General features: G+C 36.8%; 1 protein-coding gene and 1 long non-coding RNA gene across 18 annotated transcripts in view; both read left to right on the top strand.

Moving 5' to 3' along the window:
* TENM2 (teneurin transmembrane protein 2) overlaps positions 1–27,158 on the top strand; it is a 3,966,312-nt gene that overhangs the window by 3,103,049 nt on the left and 836,105 nt on the right. The window lies entirely within an intron of this gene.
* Positions 1–27,158, top strand: part of LOC118151654 (uncharacterized) — a 57,311-nt gene that overhangs the window by 20,272 nt on the left and 9,881 nt on the right. Inside the window, exon 2 of the long non-coding RNA XR_013530751.1 lies at positions 1–27,158. This exon is cut by the window's left edge and continues 19,420 nt beyond it; it is cut by the window's right edge and continues 9,881 nt beyond it. This is a non-coding gene — a long non-coding RNA (uncharacterized LOC118151654).

The following is a 27,158-nucleotide window of genomic DNA, read 5'->3' on the forward strand; positions in this document are numbered from 1 at the left end:
CAGAAAGAACATATTAAAGTTGAAGTATAAGGATTTTTAGATCAAAAGGATAATGATTTTTTAAAATCTTTACTATGTGATAAATTATTCTGAAGGCATTATAAAGATGTACAAGCTTGCACCAGGGAATAACACAGAAAGTTGGTGTTGACTTTGAAATTAGTATAGACATAATACTAACCTCCTTCCATCCTTGGCCAAGTTTGTTTGTAGCGTGATGCCACAACTGTTTTTTTTATTTTTTTAAGTAATTTTTTAATCACCAAAAGATTTTCTTTTTCTTCTGTAAGTGATATACACAAGAATGGATATATGTTTTAAAACATGTGAAACACGATGTCCTCATCTATTTTCCCTCTATTTAAAATAATGGTTTCATAGAGAATTGTAAATTATTTCTCCTCTTAACTTTCATGAAGAAAATGACACCTACATTTTAAACCAATTTAACTCTCAAGATGTACCATCTGTGCCTCTCCTCTTGTCTCTCGGCCAAGAGAGTGTTATTAAGCTTGAGGATGGGTAGAAGAGAAGAGTGGCAGAGAGGCACTGGAGTGCTTGAGAGAGGCACGAGCGGAGATGAAAGGCCTATGCAATTGGGGAACTTCCTGGTGCATTTCCCTGAGAAAAAAACTGATGGTGTTTGGGGTTATGAAAAATGACTGACTGTCCATCAGCATAGGGTAAGATCAGAAGATTCTTCATAACGGCAAATACAGGTTTCCTGAAGGCAAATGACATGACTGACTAGCACATAAGTCTCATGCAAGGTGAGTTCATCCGAGTGAAAAGGATGAAAGCCCTGGTGTAGCCCCTTCAGGAGAGATAAACCTTTGAAGGAAGCCCTTTTAACCACTTTCATCGGCCAGGCCATAAGTGACTTCCTTGGAAGTTTATCACAGTTACTTTTTCATGAAACTGTATTTTTCACTGCGGTGTCCAATGAAGATAAACCCAGTGCTGCTGACATCATTGAAATATACAATGGAGATGTACAATGACCCTCTCTGTGAGTGCTGGTTATCTACTATCGCTTCTTCATGCCCTGCTCATACTTCTTCATGTTGCTCCTGTGACTTTTTTTGGTAACAACATGATTAAGATATAATTCACATAACGTGCAATTCACCCACTTAAAATACAAAATTTAATGGTTTCTAGTATATCACAGACTTGTGCAACCTTCAACATAATCAATTTAGAGTATTTTTTATCACCCCAGAAGGAAATTTAGAACTCTTAGCTGTCACTCCCATTACCCTCCAAAACTGCCAGCCCTAAGCAGCATCCAGAGTGGCCATAGATTTTCCTGTTCTAGCATATCAATGGAATCATGCAATACGTGATATTTTGTGACTGGCATCTTTCATGTAGCACAATGTTTTTAAAGTTCATCCGTGCCACAGAATGTATCAGTTTTTTACTCCTTTTTGTCGACAAATAATATTCCCTTGTATGGGTATACCGTGTTTATTTTTTACATTCATCAGTTGACGGATATTTGCATTGTTTTCCTTACAGACTGTTCCCTTGATTTTTTTCTTCATGGCATCCGGTATGATTTCCAACTAGTATGGTGCAAAACGGGCCTTGAAGTTTCCTGCATCCAGGTGCAAACTCTGTTCTGCTGCTGATAAGCAGTGGGGCTCGGTCAAGTTATATGACTTTTGTGATCCTTTATTTCTTTTTTTGTATAAATGGGCATCCCATTGGATACTGTTTACATTGCCTTTTTGGCCCAATGTGAGAATTAAATAACTATTGAACATTTTTTTCATTTATTGAATGAGTAGTCACATAATATGAACCTTCCCAAGGAGCTCTTATATATTGTTTATAAAAGTAATCTGAGTAACGCCAGACTATTACACTCTATTTTAAATCAAGCAAGTGAAGGCTTCAGAGATATCTCTTAGTATTGACGGTTCCCTGCAAAATATTCAGCAAAGATCAATGAGAACTGCTTCTGTTCATCTCTTCCTAACTCAGCCTCACCCTGTAATTTTAGGACATAAACCCCACATAACTTTACCTTACATATAGTGCAGTTCAAACATACACACAGACACACACACACACACACACACACACACACACTCCAAAAACCATTCCAAAGTAGGAACTGGCCGGAATCTTCCCATCTGATAGCATTATTTGTTGAGGCAGAGATAATGTAATTGATTTGCCAGGACATCCAGGATTTCAAAAAACCCCAAACTAAGCCATTTTACGTTTTTGATCCAAAGTGTTGTTTATCATGTGCCATTACAATTTTCTCATTTTAATTTCAAACAGAGAGGAATACACTGAATATAAACAGGGCCTCTTAGAGAAGTCAGAGAGCGTGCCCAGAGCTTCCTCAGTAATAGAGTCCAAAATAGTGACTAACCAAGTCTTTAAGGAGAAATGCTACTCCTAAATAAATGCTTCTAAATAAGATGGCAGAAATGAATAGACTCTTGTTTAATTAAACGTACTTGTAAAGTTTGCTTAGAGTTTGTAGTAATTCACCTTGTCAGTTCTCATCCAGGATGTTTAATGATGGGTTTGCTTGAGTTTCCAAATGGAAATCAGCTTCTCCTTCTTTACAGCCTGACATTAGGCACCCTGTGGAAATTGCATTATTCTCCACATGCATATTCATAGAATTAAGTATTATCAATGGAGTTAAAGAGCTCAATTATTTTTTTGCAATTGCATGCTTAGTTGCATATGCTGAAGTAGAGTAGAGTGAGTATTTCAGGGCCTGGTCAAATCCTTGAAATGTAAATGTGAATGAATATCAGCAGAAAATCACCAGCCTTACTTTATCAGTTGGATTTTTAAGACAATCACCATCAATATTATCCCTTGATTTATAGTTCACAAAATGTCTTCTATTATAATGAGCACAGGTTTTTCCTCACAGAACTCTGTGAACAAAAAAGCGTTTTACAGATGAGGAAACTGATTGTCATCTGAGAAGAATTTCTTCGCTCAGATTGTCTAAGGACTGAAGCAAGATTAAAATCTAGACATTCCTGACTTCCAGTTTGTATTACATTTTCTGCATCCTATTGCTTCTCTGGGGAATGTCTTATTTCTGTGTGTTTGGAAACATCTACTGACTAGATTTTTATTTTAGCTTGTGTATGTGTCACGGTGGTGTCATTTTCATTACCAGGCCACTGAACCACACGGACATTTGGTAGTAGACAGAATGCTGCATTTCCAGATGACAGAGTCAGTGTAATTCTTGATTAATAATTTAATATAAAATAAGATGTTTGTTTACAATATTAACTAAACATTCAAGGAAAACACACAGCAGCAATTGATATGAGAAAACACAGAATGCAAATAGGAAAACAAAAGAAATGAGGGTAGATTAATTCTACATGCAGTTGAAATATATCACCTGCTTTGCCCTTGCTTCTGGGACATTCAAGATCATCTTTTTTTCCCCTCCAGGATCATTGTCATTGTGTTAGATTATTACTGTGGTTTGTAGAGCTATAGGGACTTTGTGAACAGTGATCTCAAACTCAAATGCCTACAAGAACCAGACTGAAAATATAAAAGACTGGGTATATGCTCATTATAGATACATGTATGTGTGTTCTGCAAGTGATGGCATCTGTAGCAAACCAGTTAAAGGAGATGAGCTGTGTTCCAAACAGGTTGTTGCTATATTAAAATTAGCATAGAATTTCCCGGATCTTGGAATTTTTCAAATAAGCCCAGATATCAATAATTTTTTTTTAAATTGTGAAGCCTCCTACTATTTGAGTTAATTAAATGTCATGAAAAGGAATCTTTTGCAGAAAAAGAGGTGGCTCATGCCTATAATCCAAGCACTTTGGGAGGCCGAGGTGGGCAAATCACCTGAGATCAGAAGTTCAAGACCACCCTGGCCAATATGGTGAAACCCCAGTGCTACTAAAAACACAAAAATTAGGTGGTGTGGTAGTGCACTCCTGCTAGCAGAGATCATGCCACTGCACTCCAGCCTGGGTGGCAGAGTGAGACTGTCTCAACAACAACAACAAAACACAAGCTGGCAGAAATTGGCCTAAAGGCCATTTATTTCCAACTTCACTTAAATGGACCTTCCCCCTAGATAGGAAAGCCATCCTCATTTAATATTAAGGGACTAAAAGAGAAAAGAATTGTCAGTATGTACATTCTGATCACATCAGTACTTGGAAGTTCATACAACGAATTCACCAAACTCTCATTCTTCTGGGGAAATAACTAAACTCCCTTACGTTTCCTTCTTTACTCTGTCGTGGCCCATTGTGGAGTATGTTTTATTTGAAGATATCAAACCTAGCAAATTGACCGTGAAAATATATCAGAGACAAACCGTAGGAACACAATAGAGAAAATAAATCCATCTCTGTCAAAGTATGATCTTTCCAATCACTCCAACTCCTAAAACTAGAAGGAAGCTTGGAACTGGAGATATTAAGGAGTTTGCTTGGAAAAAGCAATGCTATGAATATGGCTCTCTCTCAAGAATATATATGTGTAGCTTACCTCAGAGTTTGGACCTGGGTGTTGAATGAACTGAGGATCTCTTTGGCAAGAAGCTTTAGTAGATGACAAATTCTTGCTTATGTTGTGTTGCTCAAGGAATGCCCCCTACTTCTTGGTAGCATTTCTGAGGTGCCAGAGCTTCAGGTGATAAATGACATTTTCATTCTTGACATGTTACTCTTTATTATATCATTGAGAAGTAAAGTTCAGTAAGTGACTTCTGATAATACTTTACTGCAGTCTTTATGAAAGATCGATTCCATTAAGTAGGTACATTTCAGTTGCTATTACTTCAAGTGATGCCATAATGTACTTGAAATTCAGTCTTTAGTTAATAATAGCAAGCTTATTGAGTGTATTAGAGATGTGCTAAAGTACTTACTTTTGGGCCAAGTATCAGCCAAGACATAGTATTTTAAACCTGTATGCTTTCTATGTATTTTCTCCAAATCTTAAATATATATATGTGTGTGTGTGTGTGTGTGTGTGTGTGTGTGTGTGTGTATATAGTTTAATATATATCTATGGTGTATATATGTTTAATATATATATATGTGACAGAGTATTTTACATATGGCACAGTATTTTATTACATATGTCATGGTATTTTAGACCTGTATGCTTTCCATGTATTTTCTCCCAAAATCTAATGCATATATGTATGTATATATATATATATATATATATACAATTTTTAAAATGCAAATATGTAGGCAATCATTTTATAGGGTGTATTATCATTTAATGTACTAAGGTAACCTCATTGATTAGAACTTGAAAGGTGACTTTACTCGAAGTCACTTGGAAAATATATTGATGGTCACGCTATTCATAAAACTGAACTCAAGTCTACCTGTCTAGAAACTCAGCAATGTCACTTGAAAAGAATACAGCAGTAAGAATGAGAAACTAAACCAATTCTATTTTTTTTAAATAATTATTCTTAATGATTAGGAATAATAGTTGTGTGCAGTGAGAAAGAGTGTAATATTAACTAAAGACTGGAATTTGATTTCTCTCAGCTTTTAGCACTCGAGAAAATGTCATGAGAATGTCTGGGCAAGGCAGGATGGATAAACTTACCGAAAAGTTGTGAAAACAGTACAAGAAACTTTCATATCCTGAAGGGGCAATTTTAAAAGTAATTGTGAAATTTTAATAACATAGGGAAGTACTCATTCATCTATTGTTAAGTTAATAAGCAGCCTAAAAATTGGCCTACACATTATAGAACTAATTAAGCTTTAAAAAAAAACAAAGATAAAGTCACACAGAAAGCAGACTGGAAGCATGTGCTCAAAAATATTAACAGCGGCATACATACATAATAGGATTATAGATGATTTTGTTTGTGCTTTTCTATTTTTTTGATTTGTTAAATAATAAAAAAGTTTCTTTATACAGAGAAAACATATTTAAGTAAAAGTATATTGTATTGGTAGCATTCAATGTGCTTATGCCATTTTTATTCAGGCAAGATTGTGTGTGTGTGTGTGTGTGTGTTTCAGCAAAATACCAATTTTATCAATGACCCATGATGAAATTTTTAACATTGATGATGCTATTTCACAGTGGAATTTTCTTGTAGTGTTGAGAATCTTCTTTGGTTTTTAATATAAAGCTTATCATAAGGAAAGTATAAAAAAATGGGATAAGAATTTTGTAATTAATATTAATTTAATAACCCAACTAAACAAATTACAAATTTTAGGGTTTCATTATGATGTAGCTATATTGCTTTAGCATGAATTTCTCTCTACCTTCGAAAAAGAAAATTCTTATATGTAGAGTATGGAGCATGTAGAAATATTTGTGGCCAGCACGAAATTCTTACAGTGATGATACCAGCAAACACCTCCAAGATATAATGTCAGATCTTGTTAATCAGTATGTTAAAATATATTAGAATTTGTCTTGATTAGAAAAATAGCAATCAAAGCATTCAACTCTTTTCACTTGTTGAGACAGATGGCCTATCTTTATGAAGGCAAATATCCAAAAACAACAACCCACTACCTTATCTTTCAAAATATGGTGCTCAGAATCATCTTGGAAAAGAGCTATTTAAGCCTAATAAGCCATATGCTCAATGAATTGATTTATTCCATTTTGTGGTATAGACATAAAAATCTTCTTTGTAGCATCTTATCATATCTGCATTCTCTGCAACTCATAAAAATTAGCAAAACTTCCAAATAAGGAATAAATTATTATAGAGAATTCAGCTTTTACGTCTTACAAAAGAAAAAAAAAATGTGTCTAAGTGAACAGTCTCTGATTTACCAAAGATTCTCCCCTTAAAGTTCAGTGTATTTGAAGATCAAATAAACTGACAGCTTCCTTGGTATGCATAAAGCAGGTCTAAAATTACTCCAGAAAGAATCCCTCAGAGAAATGCAACTTCCCTGTCATTCTTATTTATTATTTAAGGCAGAGACTGACCATGTGGGCATAGAAGAAATATACAATGTTTCTGGTTCCTTAAAGAAAAGAATTCATGTAATTTTTAAATTTTATGTATTTTAACATATATGTCATGCATTGTATTTAGTATTGAAACGAATGTTATATCAAAATAAGCAGCTGATCATGTGTATAACTTAGTGGAGGGTTCACCTATTTACCTCTAGCCACAACCAAACCACCCCAAAGTTGAAACCTGAGGTTGATTAGATGTACCTTTGTTTTAAATATTGTATTCCCTAGAAAACTCTGTATAAATTCCATTAAAAAAGGAACATATTTGATCAACTTAAGAACACACTGTTGTGCAGTAAAAGACCATGGGCTTTGTTATTAGATGGAGATACATTCTAAATCTGATTCTACCATTTGCTTAACTGGGAAGGGCTGGGCAAATTATATAAACTCCCTGAGGCTGAGAGAGGATGTAAAAAAGTCAAAACGAAATTTTATAAGTAAAGCATACTTGACTTTTGCATGGGTTTTTATACTTACATAAATGTGGCTATTTCTCATAATTTGAGGTATTATATTTAAAATCATTAGATCAATTATAAATTTCTTTGCCCAATAAACACATAATCTTTGAAAAAAATATTTCTTTACACTTTAATTATGAAACATAAACAAAAGCATAACCTTTTTGAAGCATGTTGAGTCTTTTTTTTTTTTTGGAGACAAAGTCTCACTCTTTGTCACCCAGGCTAGAGTAGTGCAGTGGCACGAACTCAGCTCACTGCAACCTCTGCCTTCCAGGTTCAAGTGATACTTGTGCCTCAGCCCCTGAGTAGCTGGGATTACAGGCACCTGCCACCATGACTGGCTAATTTTTGTATTTTTAGTAGAGATGGGGTTTTCACCATGTTGGCCAAGCTGGTCTCAAACTCCTGACCTCAGATGATCCACCTTCCTCAGCCACCCAAAGTGCTAGAATTACAGGCATGAGCCACAGTTTCTGGCATGAGCCATGGTGTCTGGCCTGAGTTTTTAACTGAAAGAGATAACGTATCATTGTTAGAAGACAGACCAAGAAGCTGGTCTAACTTATCAGTCTCCAAAGGCTACAATATTTGTCATCCAAGTTGTATGCGTGTGTGTGTATGTGTGTGTGTGTGTGAGAGAGAGAGAGAGAGAATGAGGAGCAATTTAATGATTTAGCTTAAAATATCTTTTACAGGATTCCAGATTTGAAGAAGTTTAAGTTATGAAGTAATCTAGGAAACGTTAATAACTCTGTTGGTCTGAAAAATCATGTTATTAAAACTCAAACCATTTGGCAAGAATAATCATCAATGTATAGACTGCACCTGAAACAATCAGGGGTTAACTTTGCCATCTTTTGCTTATTAAGTGTTTTATTTACAAGATCTACAAACTTACAATATCATATCCATGTCTAAATACATCTGTTTTGACTGAATTACTGCTGATCAAACTATATATGTGCAGAAAAGGACAAACGTTAGAAATGTAAAAGAAATGTAAATGTCAGAAAAGTGCTTACTACTTACATGCAAGTATTTTGTTAAAAGACATCATCAGTGAGCTCACCAAGGAAATGTTTTCTGGGTGCTGGATTGGAACAGAAATCTCTAGCTATCAAATTGAGTACCGTGGGACTTAAGGGTTCACCTAGAAGCTCTTTTGAAACTTTGTGTAGCTCTGGCAGACCACCTGGATCCATCTGGTTCCCGTGGGCTTTTAGAATCGCCAAAGCTCTTAGACTTGAACCACGTTTTGTTTTTGGAAACAGAAACAAAGAGGAACAGGAGCAGCTAGGAAGTGTTTGTAGTAATGGTTCAGAAAGTGGGATCCTGACAGCAGCAGCATTATGGTCTGAGGAGAAAAGAGAGAGACTTGTTAGATATGCAAATTCTCAGACCCCTCCCCAGACCACCTGAATCAAAAGTAGGGTTAGCAGTCCGGGCACGGTGGCTCGTGCTTGTAATCCCAGCACTTTGGGAGGCTGAGGCGGGTAGATAGCCTGAGGTCGGGAATTTGAGACCAACCTAGCCAATACGGCGAAACACAATCTCTAATAAAAACTCAATAATTAGCTGGGCGTTGGGGCACGTGTCTGTAATCTAAGTAACTCAGGAGGCTGAGGCGGGTTCATCTTGCTTGAACCCGCGAGATGAAGGTTGCAGTAAGCGGAGATCACACCACTGCACTCCAGCCTGGACAAAAAGAGTGAGTTTTTCTGAAAAAAAAAAAAAAAAAAAGAAAGAAACTTGGGTTAACAATCTGTGTGTCAACAAGCTCTCCAGTTACTGTAAGGGTGAAGAACACTGACTTAGAGTAATGTCAATCTTGTTAACCAAATACAACCTTTGCAAATGCTTTTTATTTTTCTGAAATGTTTGAAAGATGGCCTTCCCCAAACCTTCACAGATACCTTTCAGTAAGAAACATGATTACTGGAGGACACGTCACCACCCAGGTTTGTGTGCAAAGGCACTTTCTTTTTAACCATCATAAGATTATTACTCAGTCTTAGAAGTGAAGGAAATTATGGAATGCTTTTTAAGGCATAGTTCTCCCTTGAATCAGGAATCAAGAAAAAGCTATGCTAGGGAATATAGAAAGGTTAGGCCGTTTGTGTTTTCCAATGGTTTGAAGAAACAGTGGCTGTTGCATTTCTGCTAAAGGCTGCTAAATCAAAATTGATCAAACTTTTGGCCCAGCCTTGCATAACTCCCTTTGAAATGTTTTGTCATGTCTGTCAGTTTAGTCATAGTTTAAGATGTTACATGTTTAACTTAAGGAGATGAATGTAGAGTCTGAAAATATGTCATCAAAAGCAAAAAAAAAAAAAAGTGACTTCGATATATGATAAAAAATATAGCAAAGGGACTGAATTGGAATCTTCAGAGAGCGTATTTGAGACCCTGCCAAATGTTAATCTCTTTCAATGGAAAGAAGGATTAGAAATCTACCTTGGCCCTATATCTATCATTTAATTGAGGAATACCAGTTATCTAGACACACTGTTGTTGTATCTAATTTTGCACTATTTTGGCATCATTTTCAAAAGCCTTTACCCTGGGTTGTTTTTTTTTTTTTTAATTTCGTTGGCCCTGATGATGAGTGTTAATTCAGTTCTATTTGTTTTCTACTAATTAAGTTGTTCTATGTCGGTCTGAATCTGTTACAGTGTTACAACTTAGTTCATTGTTTCAAGAATAATGTTAGTATATATTCTTATTTTTCTTCATCTCTGAAATAATATGCAGGTCTCTGATTGAGTAATGAAATACCATGTATTCAATTTATTCTCTGTATTTAGCCTGCGTGGAGCTGTGTTTGTCAGACTAACTCACCACAGAGTGAGCATGGATAAACTTGTGTGAGGTCAAAGCCCCTGCTACTGAGGGTACTAATATAAAAGATTGCCAATTTGTGACACCTTGCTATTGCATTATTATCCATGCCCACGAGGCTCGTTGCAGTGAGATGTCTAATTTGAATTTTCTGAACCATGCCTTTAATGCTCACATACCTGAGGTATTTATCCAAACACATTGTAGGTTTACCTCCCTCAAATATCTAGCCATCCATCCGTTTCCTTCTGAGCAGAGCAATAAAAATCAAGCCAGACCCTATGCCTTACGTATAGAACGGGTATGATTTACAGCCAGGCTGAGTATAAAATCATAAAACTTTCAGTACGTGGTTAATATATAACCATCAAAATAACAGAGCGCAATTCTAAATTTATGAGGCTGAACTTAACACTGAATATCAAATAAGAATCACATTGATCTCTGTAGCGGATGACTTAAAAACACATTAGGTGGCATAACTGCAAGACAGTACATTGATTTAAGCATAAAATGCATAGCACTCAATACTTTACCACCTAACGTTTCTCAATAATGAACAAAGCTGTTGTATATTGATGAAAGCAAAATTATTTGTTTTGTTATATTACAGTGTCACGGAGATGCCTTGCATTTAGGCTAGGCAAACATGGTTTGAATCACATTTAGCAAAGGGTCACATTGGATGGACATTTTACTGAATTTACACTTGTTTCTCAAAATAACTATACAGAAGCATTATCATGATGACAGTTTTCTCATTTTCTCTTTTAACAGAGGAAAGATTCATACCGGGTTGATACTGACTTTTTGTAGAAATACATTTTACTATAAATTTTCTGATGTAGGCAATTCCACATGGAATTTTAAGGTTGATATCTCTAAGTGCATGAAGTGATCTTGTAAAATTACCATATTCAGAAAATCTAAAAGCATCTTTTCAAAAAGAAACCATGATCTTATGGTGAACATCTGTTTTATAAAAATCTTTACCATGAAAGGATCCTAAACAAATTGATTAGAATAAGGAAAATTAGAAAATTTTAATAGCTACAGGTGTGTCCAGGGAATGTCGATAGCAAAATGGATAAAACTGGTTCTGACAGGAGGTGAAAACCAAAAGATAACCCTCGGCCAGTGATTTAGGGTGACTTATGGAATGATTTACAGAAGTACTAGGGGCGCTGGTTCGCTAGAGAGAGTACACCCACTTCTTGGCTTCCTCTATCTGATTGTTGTGTCTGGGTGTATGAAAATATCAGGTCTTGGGATTTGCAATAGAAGTGAGACATACAGATCTTTCTATGAAGTCTCCTGATTTTAAAACATTAACAGATGATTTAAATGTGCAATAAGAGGTACTAATCAAACGTAACCCATCTGAGGTCAATTTCCAGCACCCACACTGCTGGTTAAAGACCACTCATCTTTGGGCCTCTGGGAACGTTGCTTCATCTAGAGGAGCAAGAGTTATCCTTTCTGTTGGTGGAAAAAAATCAAGTGGAAGAATCAGATATTCAGATGTTCATAATGTACTTGGAAACTATCACCTTGGTACATCAGTTAATATTTTACCAAATATATCTTATTGTATTATAAGTTTCTATCAGGTGGGTGGTAACTTCAAGACTTTGGTGAGAAAAGCTCCTTTGCAGGTTTGTTCTCTTTCCTCAGAAGTCTCAAGAGGTAGAGAATTTTGCCAGTACTCAAAGAGCAGCATTCATTCAGTCAAATGTTAATTGCAAAGCAAATCTAGGTGCAAAGTTGACTGACAGGTCTGCCACAGAAACATTTCTGTCTATCGCCATTTCAACTGTAGGATAGATAGGTAAGTCCCTTTTCGTGGAACGGTGCTGGAGGGAAATTGTATCATTCTTTCAAATAAGTGACTCTTAAAAAAAGAAAAAAAAACTGACTACAGCTTTAACTTTACATTCAAATAAATGATATATGCATATTTGTAGCATTTATTTTACCTGTTGTATACTTTCTAGCATTATGTTTTCAGGCTATTTTTCCTTCATAATAAATTAACTTATTACTCTTCATGACATGCAAGATGGACTGTGATGTTAAAGAATAATGTTTTCTAATTATCATTGACATTTGCAGAGAAGATTAAAATTTAATAAAATTAATTGTCCATTCTTGAATGGCTTACTTTGCAGTTAATCATAGAACTCTGATTTCTCCTAGTTTTACGAAAACTTCTGAATTTCCTGTGTCTTATTAATATCCATAGCGAAAGCTGCACTTAGAAAATAAGATTTTTTTTCCTTCTGTTGACATTGTTGAAGCAAAAAAAAAAGTATTAATTTTGAAAAAAAATTCTGTGGTTGAAATTTTCAATTGAAACCTTTACCAGTAATCTCACCCATCTTATTTGAAAAATCTAACTTCTGGAGGTTATGTTGAATGGTGAGGAATGTATCCTCTTCACCATGGTACGTCTCTAGTAATATAATTTGAAGTGCTAGGGCCCCTTGCATCCATTTCTGAATCTATTATTAGTTGATTAAATTAGCTGGCTGGATCAGTACAGTGAGAAGAGACGCAGTAATGATATTATAGAATTAGTATGCTATGATGAATTGTCAGGAGAAGTAATTGTGACAGCCCTGTGGCCATATGCACTTAGCCATGCAATTTATAGTCATTTGGAGAGCCAAGGACTTTTCAGTTTGGGTTAGGAAATTTGTTCCTGCTTTTGACATAGTTTGAGGAATATGTGTGTAAGAATGAAGGGGGTGCTTAGTGGCAATTCAGGAAGAAATCAAAAGTCTCACTTCTTAGCCACTGGCATTTGGATGATTTTCAGGGAATAAGCTAGTGCATGGATGCCTTTATTGTAACAGTGCCAATTCCTTTAAATAGATTTATATGATAGTGCTGTTTTTTTAATGGTTGCTGAAGATAATGTTACTTTGGGTAAGATAAAAGTAAATGCAATCTGGTATCACGATTTCCCTTGTTATGGAACACTGTAAATTCTCATCCATGTACTGCATTTACAGCAATCCTGAAAACATTGCTGGGGTTGTTTTGATTTAAATACATACAGGGCTTCTAATTGCAAGTAGTTTTTAAGCAACTTAAAATATAACATTACTTTCTGTTTGTTTGTTCTGCAACGATTTGCAAGATAAACGGACTGTCAGATGCCTCTAAAAGGCTTATGATGACAGCAGTTGGCAATGCAAATATTGGCACGACACCACATTAGGGCAAATTTATTGCGGAATTACCAAAACATGTGTAACTGTGAAGTCACCTCAGTACAACTATTTTAATAGAATTACGCTCTTGCTGTTGGTTTTTTTTTTTTTTTTTCATTTTATGATTGCCAGGCTACAGTAATATTCAGCAGTACAATGAATATGCTTACCGACATTCTAACTCCAAACCAGATTCGTGCAGACAACTACTTCTTTTTCTTTCAGCTGGCCATAGAAGTGTTCTGTGATAATCGATCCCTTTTACTTCTCAAACAGGACTGTCATATGATTCCAAGCATAGGTTGTTTTGTTTTTCTTTGCTTCTCTCATTGTAGTCATTGTTTTTATCCACTGATAATATCAACATTTCAAAGAGAATCTATTATTGTCTTAGGATCTTAATTGATGTCTTAGCCCCTTTTCCATGTCCCTAATCTTAATTACCCAGAACTACAAATTTAGAAGCACTTCTTCAGTAACCCTGTAATTGGACATTTCACTTTGAAGGTAATAGAAGAGTGTCTATCACTTCTTCATTTCTGTTATTGCCACCAGTGTCCTTCCAGCTCACTAACACGCCTATCTGGGAGTTATTTCTGACTCTCCTCCTTCACCTTCCAACTCTAATCGATCACCAGCACCTGCTGATTCCTTCCCAGCACAGGCTCTTAGATCACCCCTTCTTTTCTGTTTCTCCAGCCTCCATCCCTGGCCCCTTCCATCATTCTACACCTGGAATGCAGGGCGCCTCTCTTAGACCATCTCTCTGCCATCTCTTCCCAGACCAGTAGAGCCTATATATATATATATACAGAATTGCCAGATGGATCTCTTAAATTTTTATTATAGCCCCTCATAGTTCCTCCCTGTGACATGAGGCCTTTTGCTTATTCTTATTCCAGCCTACAGAACGTATGTGCTTTTTCTCTCCTCTCTTTTACCCTTTCCCTAGCACACATCGTTGGCTGGTTATAATTGTAATTTATAAATTTTTGTGCCAGGTACTGTGCTAAGTGCTTTCCATACATTATCTAGTTTAAGTATCATGGCATTCATATGTGGTAAGTGGTGTGATTCCCTTTTTATAGTCAAAGAAACAGAGGTGTGAAACAACATGCCCACCAAAGTGAAGCTGTAAGAGGAAGCGCCAGGGTCCAAAAGTAGGTCTGTCTGACTTTGTAGTGATACCATCCACTACCGTAGAACACTGGCGCCCTGTCTACATGTGGTTGTGTTGCTGCTCCCCTGGTTTGAATTTGCATTCAATATTCATTTTTCTGATAATCTGTGTTCCTCCTCCCCTTTGGTACATTCAGAGACTGACCCCACCTTTCATTTGGCATTTCCGTATTAATTTTACTGCACATCAATTTGCATTGAATAATGTGTCACTTAATATTTGTGCTTGTACATGTACATTCTCACCTAGACCACAATCAAACTGCTTTGGAGAGCCAGGCATGGTGGCTCACACCTGTAATCCCAGCACTTTGGGAGGCTGGGTGGGTGGACCACCTGATATCAGGAGTTCAAGACCAGCCTGACCAATATGGTGAAACCCTATCTCTACTAAAAATATAAAATTATGCCTGTAATACCAGCTACGTGGGAGGGTGAGGCAGGAGAATTGCTTAAACCTGAGAGGCAGAGGTTGTGGTAAGCCGAGATCGTGCCATTGCACTCCAGCCTGGGCAACAAGAGCGAAACTCTGTCTCAAAAAAAAAAAAACCCAAAACTTTGGAGAAATGTATAGAATCAAAAGATTTTCCATTCTTCAATACAATACTCTGCATTTACAGTCCCTAATGAAGGTGGACATCCAACTTACGAATTGTTCCATTTTGTAAGGATGACTTTCGTGCTATATTATATTTTAATATTCACATTTGGTAAATCACAGGAAAATTATGTTGTCTTCTACTATGAAACTTGGAAAAGCTAAGTGTTGCAAACAAGCTCCTAACCATAGAGCAGTAGCCCAGAACATTGAACAAGACACAAACAATAAAGAATCTGTGACCAACAGGAATATATAAAGATTTTGGATACTTTTAAAACTTTATGTGATTAATATTAGATTCAATCTTTACATTTCTTTTTATAACATTTTGTTCCATAAAAAATGTCAAGAGTATGTTTGCTGGAAGAAGGAAGAGTTCATTATTCTTACGGTTTGTTTCATTTTATTTTGAAAAGCCAAGGATGGGGAAATCAACATTGGTAAAAGCAGTTAGTGATATGGGTTGAAGTGAGGAAATGACATCCTATCCCTTGACATCAAGAATAAATATGAATCATTATCATATATATATAAATGTGTCTGTCTCTTAAAAAATTATAATTGCTTCAAGATAGTTTAAACATTATCATCTAATAAAAGCATTTTGAGATGTTAATTTGATCAAAGTAGATAGCTATACTAAGCAACCTAAACTTAAAATTATATATATATACTGATGTGTATGTTTTATATTAAAAAATACAACATACTATATATATACACACACACACACACACACGAAAACTTATATGTATATATAAAGATAATTATTTAAATATGTTGAAGGCTGGGCAAGGTGGTTCACACCTGTAATTCCAGCACTTTGGGATTCTGAGGTGGGCAGATCGCTTGAGGTCAGGAGTTTGAGACCAGCCTGGCCAATTTGGTGAAACCCTGCCTCTAGTAAAAATTAAAAAAATGAGCTGGGCTTGGTGGCTCACCCCTGTAATCCCAGTTACTTGGGAGGCTGAGGTAGGAGAATCGTTGAACCTGGGAGGCGGTGGTTACAGCGAGCCAAGATTGTGCCACTGCACTTCAGCCTGAGTGACCAAGCGAGATATCATCTCAAAGTAAATAAATAAATAAATAAATAAGCTGATAGTCGGGTAGATGGGTATTTAGAAAGATACATTTTCATCAGCATCTTTTCCCATTCCACTTAGGCTTTGGAAAAATCCTGCCAAGTCAGAATGACTGAAACAAAGAGGTGGCCTTTTAAAAGTTCCATGATATATTTTCAACACATCCCCTGACTAACACTATGAAAAGTGCATCCATTCTAGAGTCAGACAGGCCTAAGCTCCAGTTCTGGATTTACTCATTACTTTTGCTGTGTTTTTAAATGAGTTATGCAACTTCTCTTCAGTAAATCAAAAATAAATATACCTATGTTATGAGGCTAAGATGATCCCAAAAGGGAAAACTCAGCCCTCAGTTGAACTAAAATCAGTTGTTCAACTTGTCCAACTAAAAAGACAGGTTATAAGTAGCAAGAGAAGACTTCCAATAGTAAGCAAGTTCCACCTTCCAAGTTCCATCAATCTAGTAAGCATTCCAGGGTTTTGCAGCAGCAGAGAGCATGATTGGAACATTTCAATGAGAATTTATTTGGCATAAACAGAGTTAGAATTAAATAAACTTAGAAGTAAGAATAATCATTAAAATAATAAAAGAAAGCAAAAGGAAAAGATGTAAACAGGTATAGAGTTTTATACTTTGCAAAGGGTCACCAAAATTCCTGGTGACCACTTGCTTCCAGGAAGCTGGAAGCAAAGTATTTTGCAACTTGGAAAGCATGTGTCTGTGAAAAGCAGAGAGCTTATTGTTACCCTCTGTGAAGGAAATTGTACTTATGAGACCTAATTTATCTAGACAATCTGAAAGTCCAATTTAAAAAAAAATCTGATTTTTAAATAATGTTAAATTGTTACAGCTTTCTGGGACCAAATGAATTATGTGGACTCCTGGTTGGTGACCTCTATAGTGTACTGTGAATGAGGACATGCATAGCTGGTAATAAGTATGACGGCAAGTGGAGTGGAGTGGGCTTTACACTCTTTCCCAGGACCCCTGGAAGTTCTATGACTTCACTTCCTACTTGTATTCTTCTCACTCACTGTCTTCCAGCCATGTGGTCTTTGAAGAAGCCAATCCCATTTCCATCCTAGAGAATTTTGCACTAAGTATTCTGCCTGCCTGAAATATCTAACCCAGGTATCTCCATGTCTAATGCTGTCTCCTTCAAGTTCAGATGTCACCTTCTCAATAAGGCCTACCCTGACCATTGTGTAAACTTGCAACTCCCCACCCCATTTCACCACGATACTCTTTGTCTTCTTCCCATAGTACCATCCTTCTCTACTGTAGAATTTACTCCCTTATTACAATTTCTTCTTTTTATCTCTCTCTTCCTACTGGAATATTAGTTCCATGGTGGCAGGAGTCTTCATTTTGTTTACTAATATACCTAGAACTAAGCCTGATATGTTGTACACACTCAAAATACTTATTGCATAAAGAAATGAGTGAGGGAATGAATGAATTCAGTTGTGATTTAAAGACCAAGTAGAAAATGTGGACACAGCTTTTGAAGTACAAGCCTAAGCTAAATTAATTAGAGAAGAAAGGACTTTAACATTTGGGATTGGAGGCACCAGCATAGAAAGAATTGGGAAAGGCTTATGAAATTGTAAAGGTGTTTTGAGGCCGTGGTTAAACAGTAATATGTCTATGCTAAAACTTAAGAGTATTTGCTAATTAACTAACCTCATATGGAACAAAAATCCTATGTTGTTGACACCTCAAAAGAAATATTAGTCTGACTTAGGCCACTGATCCATGCTACTCAGTGTTGTTTTTCTGACAATAGCAATAAAGATAATTATATTTGAATATTAATGCTTGTTTTATAAAACATTGTTCTGATAGAGTAGTCACTTATATTGAAATTAACATTTCCGCTGTACGCATGTTAACCTTGTCCTCAGTCAATCAGCTAACTTAAATTAAGTGCCTATTATAGCTCCATTTAACTAGAGATTAGACCAGACTTGGCATGGGTGTTGTCGCTGAAGTGTTTAAAGAGAGCCATGCTTCTGCTCAACAAGTGGCCTCCTCTTTGAACTTCTAGCAGGAGCTCCGGTGAATATGTGATGATATGTTCAATGGGCGTTTTAATGGGGCAGGACAGAGTGTGGATGTTGCAGGTTAATAAACTGGACTTAAGATGGTTCTTCCACATCCACTAGATCTGTGGACTCCTAGACAGTTCATAGTAAACCTCAGTATCCTTACCTATAAAACAGACAATAGGAACATCTGCTGCATAAGATTCTTGTGAATACAGCATGAGCTAGTATGTATAAAATTCCTTATCACACCGTTCTGTTGGTAATATTCTTTTTTTGTTTTGAGACAGAGTCTCACTATCTCGACCAGGCTGGAGTACAGTGGCATGATCTCAGCTCACTGCAACCTCTGCCTCCTGGGTTCAAGCAATTCTCTGCCTCAGCTGCCCAAGTAGCTGGCATTACAGGCACCCACCGGCATGCCCTGATAATTTTTGTGTTTTTAATAGAGGTGGAGTTTTACCATGTTGGCCAGGCTGGTCTTGAACTCCTGACCTCATGATCCACTACCTTGGCCTCCCAAAGTGCTGGGATTATAGACATGAGGCACAGTGCCAAGCTGGTAGTATTCTGAAGAAGGTATGTCTACCCTCTCCATTAATAGGATAACATTATGACATTTTCAAGTCAGCATCGTATTTGTTTGGCATTTGTAGTAGTGGTGATGGTAGTTTGACAAGTAGCGCAATTATTCTGTTTCAGTAGGATGCAACCTCATATCCTAACCAAAAAATCATGTGGCTAGCAATTTTACAGTGTTCAGAATATTTCAGAAGTCCACAATATGCAGTTCAACATACTAATTTCTCATTTTCTCCAGTCAGCATCCCAGGAGATCTAATTATTCACGCAAATCAACTTATCCATGACTTAAGCTGTGGGCCTTTAGGACCTCCAGTGGCCCAAACGAATAGGTGAAAAGGTATACGCCTAACAATTTAAGAGATTTCAACTCTTGATATCTTACATTGCAAAAGAGCTTTGCAGCAATAATTTATCAGGCAGCCTCTCTGTCCATACTGGAGTATTCTCTAGAATGATTCTTATGTTTATTTTACATTTCCCTTCGCTGCGAGAAGACAACTCCAGGTAGGGAGAATTCGGAGTTAATAAGATACATGGCACTGATGGCAATAGTCAATTTGATGTCTATTTCCAAAAGAAAAATGCAAAATGGAGTGTGTAATGCCTTAACGTAAGGCCTCCGTGAGTCCCAGTGCCTCCATGTGAATCCCGATGCCAGAGCTACAAGGAGCCTACGCTGTCAGGGTACAGAAAATGAAGACCTCTCTGCATGAAAGTTTAAATGCCCTGCTCAGCAGGAAGTCTAGAAAGATTTGTTCAGCTGAAATGAGCTTATAATCAGGCTTTCTTCCAAAGATAAGGAAAGACAACATCCAGTAGTTTTATGATGCGCTCTTACCAGGAAAACACCAATAGTTTTGTCCATGTTGTGCAGTGTTGACTCCTGTGTAGCATATTTCACACTGCAATCATGAAGATGTTCCATTTCCGACTAAGCAGAAAACGCCACCCATGAAACTTGATACTGTACCATTTTCTTTTTAGCAACAAACCAAAAATACAGATAGTGTTGGCCATTCTCTTTTATTTTTTTTCCATTTTCTTTTTATGATTTAGAGATGTTCCAAAGACTTGCAATTATTTAAATAAAGTTATTTTAGCATTCTTAGGGGTCATGGGTACATTTACTCAGCAAAGTTAGCTGGCTGAAAGACAGATTAACTGCCAATCAGGGCTTAATGAGGGCTTTGCAGCGCTATGTTTGAGCGCTTGTCTGTATGAAAATATCGATTAGCAAAGCCACCTTTTGGACTTATTGTTGGTAAACTGGGTTGATTTCTGAGGCGGATAAAATGCATGGTTAGATAGTCTGTCCACTGTGCTGTTGGCAGGCTGTTGTTTATCACAAGGTTTTAGTGTTCTTAATGAACTGTTAATAAGCTGTCAATTATAGTGTTTATGCAAATTCGGGAAAGAGACATTGAAGGATTGATGTGCCTAGAGTTAAAAATGCCTCCTTGATACATCACAGAGTAAATAATTCCCCTTTTAATAATTGTCCTTAAACATTTGCTCTTCCTCGCCACTGAAGCATTCCCATGTTGTGCACCCTGGAAAACAATAGCCTGGGTCTTCTTTAAGTATCATACTGAGAAAACAAGACACATCTATCTCTAGGATATGTTTTGCTTTATGTTAGCAGTCTGGAATCATTTTCATTCATCCTCAGTTGCAAGTGAAGTTCAATATCAAGTGTTCTGAAATTCATGGGTAACTATTTTATGAGTCTCATGTGGGGCATCCATTTTCGCCTTTCTTCCCGCCAGAGACTGTCTACCACAGCAAAGAAACCTCCTCTTCCCCTTAAATGTCCTGCCTTAATGTTAGCTGTCCCAAATCCCATGTACTTTGTAGTGCCTCAGATTATCTCTTTAGTACAAATCCTTTGTGTGGTTATAAATTGTCAACTGAAAATACTTTTTTAAAAAAAAATCTGCTTCTCTGCCTCTATCCCAGCAGAAATATCTGTCTTTGGCCAGCAAATCCACTAATTTTCTATTCTGGACTTCCTTTTTTATTTCATATGCCCTTGAATGTGTTGACCTAACATGCCCCACCCCATACGTCCTTCAAGGACCTATACGACTGTCTTGTTCTCTCAGTCATTCTTCTGGCCTCGCTTCCCCAGGCAGAATAAATCAGTTTCTTTCTGCAGCAGCCCTAGAGCACTTTAAATAAATTAATATATTCCAGCAACCCCCCGTCCCATTCTGCACAAACACACATTCAGAAATTGTGAGCTCTTTCAGGGCTTGGCCTGCTATTTATTCATCTTCAGAAATCATGTCATTTAATGTCAGAAAATAGCCACCTCAAGACACTCTGGAAGAAATTCTGCTCAGATTTCCATTTTATAATAAAACTAGGGTTATTAAATCGTTCCCAATATTGAAAACTATAATAATTTTGCTGCAATCTCATCACCTTTATTGTTAATTGTTGTGATCAGAATTGTATCCAGATAGTTATAATGGGAGAACAATCCTTGAAGAATGCTTCACCTTTCAATACAATTAAAGTAGACATCTTTTAAAGGCTCTTAATATTCCCCCCAGAAATGTAAAATTACATCTTGTTTTGTTTTGTGAGAGTCATGTTTTGATTACATGAAATTGGCATTTTATGTTAAAAAAATCTTCTGTTCATCTTGGAGCATGAAGGGTTGTACACTTGTTAGCACATTACTTATTCCAAAATCATTGAAAATATTATTCTTGCAGGTTTGGGGTTTTTTTTCTAACCTCATTCACTCAGCCCTGAGAGTTATAATGTTTCATAAAGGAAGCATCATAATCTACAGCAAAAATCATGCATCCATATCAGTTGAAATGATGGATTAAGCTGTTTTATTATAAGTATATCAGAAATGCAATAAATATTTGCCAATGAAATGTAGTTATCATAAGGTTTTGCACAGTGCAATTTCATGTTAATGTCCAAGTGGAATATAGATGGCTTTATATGTTTGGTTACAGTACCTGCTTTGCAGTTTGAAAAATTTATTTGTAAGTGTTGAAAATGTAAATATGAGAATTCCAAGTATCTATGAGTTATTTCTAAATACCACTTAACTCCTCCTGAGACAGATGAGGGAAGAATAAAACTGCAGTTCTTGCGACTGATAAAACAAGCTGGGTAATCAAAGGAAATAATCCAATAAACTGGAAGAAAAAGTGTGAATTGGCCTTCTGAGAGGCAAGAGAGCATGCTGGTAAGAGCTTGGACTCTGAGGTCAACAAGTGTCTTGACCTTCTGGCACCTTCGTTAGTAAGTGTAGAGATAACTCCCCGCTCCTAGGATGTCCTTGGGATTAAATGAGTTCGTGATAACAAACAGCACTCAGTGAGGGCTTACCACTTGGTACTATCCTAATGCAAATTTCAATTTCTAAATTTTAATCTCTCTCTTTAATCAAGCATACAGCTTTTAATATTTGATATGCATTCTTGTATTTTCCTCTTAGATGTTGTTTGGTTATCTTCCTGAGAATTTGTGCATTTTATGTAGAAATAAGGCAAAACACACAGGTATAATATCCTATTAGTCTTTAATTCTACAGCTTAATAACTGTATAAATATGGGAAATTACTAAATCTCTCTGTGTCTCAGTATCTTCAACTATAACATAACTGTGTTGATGATGATGATGATGAAGATGATGGTGACAGCTATTTCACAGGGCTGTTGTGAAAATTGAGGTTATCCCTGTCAAATATTTAGCAGAGTGCCTGACAGTGAGTGCTCAATCCTTTATTATTATTGCTGGTAGTACTGCCTTTAGCATTATTTTTGCTGTTATTAATGATAGTGTGATTTTTGAAAATGAGGGACAATTGGAGGAGCTGGGAATATTTTGTGAATAAGGGGTTTTATGTATATTATATTCATTCTCATATCCTGCCACCTTCCTCGCTGTTGTTATTGGAAATGGAATTGGCTTCAAAATAAATCTAAGAACCAGTACTCCCTTGGATCTCACACCGATCCCAGACACTAAGCCACAGAGGAGTATACTGCAGTCAATCTCTCTTTAAAATTCTAATTAAAAATAAATTTTAAAGATTTTTTGAACATATATTTTTCTTGAATTCTAATATGAGCCATGCAATATAAAATGGGACTAAAACATCTCTTCAAATATGTGCACTTCTTCACAATAGTATTTTAAAAAAGAATCCTACAAAAGTTTTATTTAAAAATACCTAGGCTGGTGTGGTAGTGCATGCTGGTAGTCCCAGCTATTCAGGAGGCTGCCCCTCTCAGGTTTGTTTTCTCTAAAATAAACCTGTCCTTGATTGTCAAGCCACCTTTCATGTTTGTTTCCTCTTTCTTTAATTCTTACAGAGGTGGGAGGATCGCTTGAGCCCAAGTGTTTGAGGCCAACCTGGGCAACATAGTGACACCTCACCTTTAAAAAGAAAAAATCTAGGCCAGGCATGGTGGCTCATGCCTGTAATCCTAGCACTTTGGGAGGCTGAGGTAGAGGAATCACGAGGTCAGGAGATCAAGACCATCCTGGCCAACATGGTGAAACCCTGTCTCTACTAAAATTACAAAAATTAGCTGGATATGATGGAGCATGCCTGTAGTCCTGGCTACCTGGGAGGCCGACGCAGGAGAATTGCTTAAACCCAGGAGGTGGAGGTTGCAGTGAGCTAAGATTGCACCACTGTATTCCAGCCTGGTAACAGAGAGAGATGCTGTCTCAAAAAGGAAAAAAAAAAAATCTAGATTTAAGCATTTTGGTAATGCTTTCATTTCACCGCTTCTTTCTTAACTGTTTTGGTGTGATTGGGATCCATTTCGTAGTTCACTAATTTGGTGTTCAACGGAAGTGATCTGTCAGATCTATCAAAACATGGGTAGTTGTTGAACAATTTGAGCTATTTCTTCATCAGATCTGTGTTTACTTTGAGAGTTTATCAGCAAATGTTTATCAAGAATTTGGAAGGCTAGCAGCAAGGTGAATTCTAGAAGAAAAAAATCAACAACATATGCTGTGGATTTTTTTGATACAGAATTGATCATCTCAAACATTATTTTCACTACAAAAAGCTCCATGAGTCACATAAATAGCTTGTCCTTTCAGGATCCTAGAATAAAAACTGCAAGGACAGATGTGCTCTAGATGTCATTTCCCAGCTGGGGCACTGTGAGCAACATGGCAGTGGTGAAAGAACAACACGTGGTCAGGATGCCTTCGTGTGTTCAATTTTTATTTTCAAAAAGAAAAAAGAAAGGATGAAATAAATTGGGAAGGAAGAGAAGGAGGGAGAAAGAAAAAAGAAAGACAAAAATACCAAAAGAAAGAGGTGGGTTGGGTGCAGTGGCTCACTCCTGTAATCCCAATACTTTGGGAGGATGAGGTGGGTGGATTACGTGAGGTCAGGGATTCGAGACCAGCCTGACCAACATGGTGAAACCCCATCTCTACTAATAATACAAAAATTAGCTGGGCATGGCAGTGGGTACCTGTAATCCCAGCTACTTGAGAAGCTGAGGCAGGAGAATTGCTTAAACTCAGGAGGCGGTTGTTCCAGTGAGCTGAGATTGCCCCATTGTACTCCAGCCTGGGCGACAAGAGTGGAACATCTCAGAAAAAAAAAAAAAAAAGAAAGAAAGGAAACAGAAAAATAAAGACAGAAAATAGCCAACAATAATAATTCCTGGTTTCAGCCTCTGGTGTTCTAGTATATTTTTCCATTTAGATTTACTAATTCAGAATTTTTTCTCTCTCCCCTCCCTTTTTTTATCTATTATTATTAATTTGTACAAGTCTTTTGCTATCTCAATTTGAAATAAATATTTTCTTTCTATAGAAAGCAAAATGCTGTAGATACAGAGATCAGGCTGTCTCCCCCATAGATTGTAAGGTTTCTTTCTTTAATTACTCGTTCTATTATGGCTACATTGAAATGATTAGTAGGAAACAGATCCAAATTGCTTCTAAAGCAATAAAGTTTAAGTGCCTCAGTAACCCTGTCGTTTGGATAAATACAACCAATTTTTACTCAGGTACATTTTGTTTTGCAAACTTTTACAGGTTATTTAAATTTTTAAAGAATGCTACTGTGTTTTTTTTAAAAATAACATTTTGGACTTCAAATATGTTATTACATATTAATATTAATCAGCAGCACTCATTTATAGTATACCTAAAATGTGCTAGTAGAACGGTAAGCTTCTCTCTTCCTTTTTTATATTACATATGCTCATTCAAATTTGACTACTTCAGAGTTTTGAAATTGAAAAAGAAGAATATGAAATTTCACATGTGCCTCTGCAAAAAGTAAAATGATTAATTTGCCTGCAGTGCTTTTACAGTGTGTCATACTGAAGGCTTGAAGGATGTATTTGATCTTATCTTAAAATTGAGTAGCCTTGTTTTAGTATAAAACTCTGAACAATGAAAAAAAAAGCATTTTCTATATCCCAGGTTGCTTTTATAAATGATGTCCACCTTGAATAACTGTTCAATCGAGGCTGCGCTCAGTGCATAGAAAAGAATATATTTCTTCTCTTTCTTCACAGTGGTCAGAGCCTCATGCAAGATTGTTTTCATGTTTTGTTCTTTTGGGCTTCTTGAAGCTTATGGTAGTTCACTGAGAATATGTTCCATCGCTATTAAAAATAATGTCCTTCTTCATCAGTAACGTCCTAATGTCCTCCAAGTGTTAAATCCATCCCTTTCTGCATTCCCACAAAGTATTTTTATACACATGTGCTTTTTTTTTCTCTCTCTCGGCAAATTTATAAATGGAATTCTTGAATGAAATCTTATGTTATAAATATCTTTTTAAGCTTTCTCATAGTTTTACCTGCTTTGCAACCAGCCATTGTCTCTTCAAAATCAATGCCTTTCATTAAGACAACTTCTGGCAGGGATGAGGGTCTAGCGTCAGTTTATGGAAAAGTGGTCATGATTTTGCCTCTGGGTTTGTTTTAATTGTTCCTCTCCATGCGGCAGGCTCTGTGGTTTGAGTAGTAGAGAATTCATTTGTAAGCTTGCCTCCTATGTTTCTCAAAAGATTGTTGTGAGGACTAAATTAATCTGTCCAAAATTACTTCTTGCACACCTCCTCTGTGCCTGGCCCTGCTACAGGTGCTGCAGACATCAGTGTAAACAAGCCAGTCACTGTGCTCATGGAATGTAATTCGGGAGTACGGGGAGCCTGAAAATGAACAATACAAAATCACAAGTGAGAGCTGCAGGACAGAAAACAAAATATGATACCTATGGGGAGAACCTTGGAGGTCTTATTCAGGAAAGTCAGGGAAATCTCTCTCTCTCTTTTTTTTTTTTTTTTGGAGACATGGTCTCGCTGTGTCCAGGCTGGAGTGCAGTGACACGATCTTCACTCACTGCAACCTCTACCTCCTGGGTTCCAGTGATTCCCCTGCCTCAGTCTCCCTAGTAGCTGGATTACAGGTGCCAGCCACCATGCCCAGCTAATTGTTATATTTTTAGTAGAGACAGGGTTTCACCATATTGGTCAACCTGGTCTCAAACTGCTGACCTCAGGTGATCGCCCTCTTCAGCCTCCCAAAGTGCTGGATTACAGAGGGAAATTCTCTCTTAAAATATATCATGTAAGCTGAGAGGAAACTTACCAAAGGAGATGGCCATGAGGAAACCCAGGAGAAGACAGCGTGGTCAAGTGTCCTGAGACGAATAAATGTGGAGCGCTGGTAGAAGGAAAGGGAAATATTTGGCTGAGCTGAAAGACTGAAGAAATTAGACTGGTGAGGAGAATACAGGGACAAAATCATCTAAGGCTATGTATGAGGAGCTTTGATTTTATTTTAAGTTGCAGAGAAACCATTGGAGAGGTTTTTGTGGAAGGGAATAATGTGATATACTTTACATTAAAAAATAATAATTATGTATGTAAAAATCTACCAAGATTGAATCCTGATTCTGCCACTTACCTCCCTAAGCCTCAGTTTTGTTATCTGTAAAATGGCCATCACGATCAGTCATAACTCATATGGTAGAGATTAAATAAAATAATCAACATAATGTAATGCTTTGTCCACCATAAGATTCAACAGATGGAGGTGTTCATTTAGGTTTTTCTCAAAAGTCCCCTTGGTTCTCCAGCCTGGGCCCTTCATTAGTTTATTTTGTGCTCTCCTCCTCTCCCTTAAT

Source organism: Callithrix jacchus, chromosome 2 (genome assembly GCF_049354715.1).
Source record: "Callithrix jacchus isolate 240 chromosome 2, calJac240_pri, whole genome shotgun sequence".
NCBI classification, from domain to species: domain Eukaryota; kingdom Metazoa; phylum Chordata; class Mammalia; order Primates; family Cebidae; genus Callithrix; species Callithrix jacchus.